Raw genomic sequence first — 4,753 nt, forward strand, 5'->3', positions numbered from 1 at the left:
AGCCCAGGAGTTGGAGGTTGCTGTGAGTGTGATGCCACGGCACTCTACCCAGGGGGACAGCTTGAGGCTCTGTCTCAAAAAAAAAAAAAAAAGAATGACAGAGGTGAGGGGGAGGGAAGATGGGGATGGCTGGAGGGAGGGTGATTAGAGGGATCACCTCTATGGTTTATCTTACAAGGGTACAAGTGAATCTTTCTAAGAGTAGAATATAATCGTCTTAACAAAATAACTAAGAAAATGACACAAAGGCTATGTTAACCAGTTTGATGAAAATATTTCAAATTGTATATGAAAATACCACACTGTATCCCATGATTGCATTAATGGACACAGCTATCATTTAATAAAAAAAAAAAAAAAAGAACGACAGAGGCAAAGAATTTCTGCCTGGAAATCCATAATAACTTTTAGACAACCTTATGCAAAGCTAGGGATCATTTTCTCATATCCAGGTGTGGAAGAGTCCTACCAGTAGTTTCTCCTGTGCAGAGAAATAATCAGTCCATACTCAAACAGTGCCATTTCAGGCAAAAAATTTTAAGACTTCAGATATAAAAGACACAGATTTCCCCTGTTGTGGACTGAATGTTTGCATTCCTCCAAAATTTGTATGTTGAAATCCTAACTCCCCAGGTGTCTGGAGGCAGGGTCTTGGGAAGAAGGTGAGGCGATGATAGTAGAACCCTCATGAACGGGGTCAGTGCCCATATAAAGAGACCATGGAGAGCTCCCTGCCCCTCCTTCCCTGTGAGGACACGGACAGAAAGTGCCCTCTGTGACCCAGAAAGTAAGCCTTCCCAGACATCACAACCATTAGTGAGCGCCTTGATCTTGGATTTTCCAACCCCAAACCGTGAGCTGTCTAAACCTCCCACCTATGGTATTTTTGTTATGGCAGCCTCAATGGACTAGACATCACCAAAGAAGGTAGAAATAAATAGGTGAGGATGTAAAATGACAGCTATTTTGAAATAGAAGATTTGTTTTATACCAAATATTTGATTTTACAAATGTTGCACTGATGATAAAAGATTTAAATACTTACATATAAATAATAGCAATGAAAATGTTATGTCATAATATATTTTCCAAGTTGATTTTCATAATAAAAGAATGTCATGATAAAGAAACAGCCATTAAAATTCTCAGTCTCCAGTTCTAAAGATTCCATTTTAAAATAAATTTTTACCCATGTTTGTTTGCTTATTAAACATTTCTTCTCACACATTTATGAAAAAAAATGGTTGGGTATTGATAACTGACTAATAGCAGAATAACCAGAGTCACATATCACACGTGCTCTAAGAACCTGCGAAGACTCACATTGAATAACAGTCTACATTTATAGAAGCCCATGGGAAAAATCACCACGTTAAAGAAGAATTTCAGGATTTATTACTTGAAATATTTTTATATAAAACAATAGACATAAATATTCACATTAATTATGTTCACAAATTAAGATGTAGAATAGTGTAGGTAACTTTAACAGGGCAAAGTAGAAGCCAGTGAAGTTTTGGTACAGAGGGGACTCAGCACTCCACACACTAAAGCAGCTCAGTTTGCACAGGACATGCCTTTCTGGCTTACAACCACCTCAAGCATACTTTTCTCAGTATAGAATAGGTGCAAATAAATATGTTTACTTTCAGAATAATTTTATTCTAAACTTTTCAATGACTTTTTTTTAGTAATTATCACTCTGCTCTTAAAATACTGTATTTTTAAATAGACAATTTTTTCCAAGTCCAAAAGTGAGGTTTTTAAAACCTTAGTATTTTAATCCTTTGAAAAGTTTTTCTGTTTTTGAAAACATTATTAAGGCCCAGCATAGTGACTATACCTACACCTATAATCCTAGCACTTTGGGAATCTGAGAGAAATGGGATCAGAGGCCGCCTGGGCAATAGTGGGATCCCATCTCTATGAAAAAAAAAAAAAAGAAAATTAGGTGGGCATGGTGGCACATGCCTGTAGTCCCAACTGCTCAGTAGTCTGAGGCAGAAGGATCACTTGAACCCAGAAGGTGGAGACTGCAGTCAGCTATGATGATGCCACTGCACTTCAGCCTAGGCAATAGAGCAAGACCTTGTCTCAAAAAAAAAAAAAGTTATTAAATGGTTAATGAGCTTCATAAGTCTCGGACTAACCTATGACTCCTTATGAGAAACCAAAGAGTGAGTCATTTGTAGTGTCTGCATGTTGTAATTAGAGAATGAGCGGGTGCAAAATTCTTTCCACCCTTAGGAGAGACATACAGGTGTTCTGTGGATGGAGGAAGTAGATGATTAAGTGCAATTTAGAGTTTGCTAATTGTTGCTATACGGAAGAAAAATATATTAAAATAAAATTACATCCACTTTCTCTCTAACCCATTGTACTTCCCATCTTTGTTGCCCTTGTGTGTTTAGAATAACAATTCAGAGCCCGCAGAATATTTACTGGGGAACAGCCTGGGCAGAAAAGAGTCTATGCAGCAGGAAATAAAGTTTTAGATGAAGATACGTACACATACACATGCTATCACATGTCTACCCGGCGCACAGCACACCCTCCCCTCACACAGCCACAGTTTCTCATGGTTTTTAATCAAGTAATTTTTAGAAATGACACGACCTTTGGAGTAAGAATCCGAAACAAAAGCACTTCCTTAGGAGGAAAAAATTCCAGTGTTAGACTTTGTTTTCTTAGGAGGCATTGAGATACAGTGGGAAGATGCTTCTCTTCTAATCTTAATCCTGCAGCTAACTTTCTTTAATAACCAGACGAAACATTGTCGTTTTTTCATCTACAGAACCAGAACTGGAACTGTGGCATTGTCTAACTTCTGGGTTGTGTTACTGCACAGTCAAATAAGCCAAAACTGTAGAAACCTCTTGCAAACATGATGGTAACTAAGGGTGTTGTCATTAATTAACTAACAGTTAAAAACTTGGCAGTAATCAGCTCTATTATTTTAGTAACTCAGTTACTTTTACCTTAACTCTGGTCAAAAACTTAAATATAGCTAGCTTACTTCCATATCTAGGAAAAATATAAGATTATTTAGATACTTTAAAAAATATTTAGTAAAAAATTAACAATATATTAATATGCAAAGTCTTGAATGTTTTCCTTTGAAAATATTTTCAAATAGAAAATCCAGTAATGTGGCTTTGCATTCTATTACTATTATAGTTTCAAAATTCAAGTTGGTTTAATTTTTATAGAGAGAAATAAATATGTGCTACATTTCTAGAAAATGAGCATTATTCTTCAGATTATAAAAGGATTATCTGTTTTTCCCTATAATAAATTTGCAAATTTATAAGATTTACAAATTAGGGAAAACATTTTGACTCTGAATACAGTGAAAAGGCATTCCACTTATCTGGGAGAGGGAGAGCTCAAAGTTAGAAATTTCTCTCTTTGCTCTCTCCCACCTCCCTCTGCCTTCCTTCTCTGCTCTCTCTCTTTCCCTCTCTCCCCCCTCGCTCTTCTCTCTCTCTCTTCTCTTCCCCACTCTCTCCTTATCTCTCTCCCCTCTTTTTTCTCCTCCTCTTTTCTCTCCTCCTTAGTGCTACTCTGCAGCCTCCCTCCCCCCACCAATAAAGACCTTTCGTACAAAAAAAAGAAATTTAGAAGCACAGAATGAGGCACGTATACAACAAATTTTAAAAGCATCACACATAATAAGAATTTTTCCTTACAAGCTATACTTATGTTCTAAGCACCTAAGTGAAATTTGCTCTCCCATTTAACTTTGTTTTAGCCACTATACCTAGTCATTCCATAACTATTCAATCTTACCTTAAAAAAAAAAATCCCCAACTTCAGACAAACAAGAGGAGCCCCCCCCAATGCCAGTGAGAGTTGCACACCTTACTCAGAGATGGGGTGGCTCTTTACACAAACCAAGTTTTCCATACACTGAGTGTTCAAAGTACCACTCATCTGCCTTTCAGGAAAAGGGGGAGTTCTACATCCCCAGAGGGGAAAAATCCTCAAATTTACCAGTGAAAGGTGTAATAAAAATATTAGCAGCAGAAGACAAATGAGACTGGAAATAGAAAGATTTTTCCTGTGAGTCAAACTGGAGTTGGACTGGCCTCTTCAATCCAGATAATTCTCAAATTATCCACTTATCATTCTTTCAGTCTGATTTACTGCAAAACGATGAGGCAGATACATGTTACCAAAAACGTAAACACCATGAACTGAAAACTAAGTTTCTTTCATTTGGCAAAAAGCCCCCGATCCTTTTTTGAGGGTGGGAGGATTTTAAACTGACTAGAAAGATATTGAGACGGATTTTACCAGGTCAAGGCCACGCTTTCCAACAGTGCCTGTGCGTCTCCTGAGTCAACAAGTCTATCTTCTTTTTGGTGTGAGGACCTTCTTTTTTTGGCCAGGGCTGGGTGTGAACCCGACATGTCCGGTATATGGGGCCGGCACCCTATTTCTTGAGCCACAGGCACCACCCGATGTGAGGACCTTCTTTACTAAGTTAAAAGCTATTAATACAAAAACCTTCCGATAACAATTGGGCATTTGGAAAGGAAGCCCCAAATGTTGTCATTTGCCCTAACTCAGAAAGATTAACATGCTGATTTGAGAAAATAGCTTGCAACTCCTACATGCAACTTGGAGCTATAATAATACCCCTCGACAACCCAGAGCTATAGTTAATACCCCTCCACAACCCAGAGCTATAGTTAATACCCCTCCACAACCCGGAGCTATAGTTAATACCCCTCCACAACCCGGAGCTATA

The sequence above is a fragment of the Otolemur garnettii genome, unplaced genomic scaffold, assembly GCF_000181295.1.
Source record: "Otolemur garnettii isolate 467f Iridium unplaced genomic scaffold, OtoGar3 scaffold00017, whole genome shotgun sequence".
Classification (NCBI taxonomy): Eukaryota; Metazoa; Chordata; class Mammalia; order Primates; family Galagidae; genus Otolemur; species Otolemur garnettii.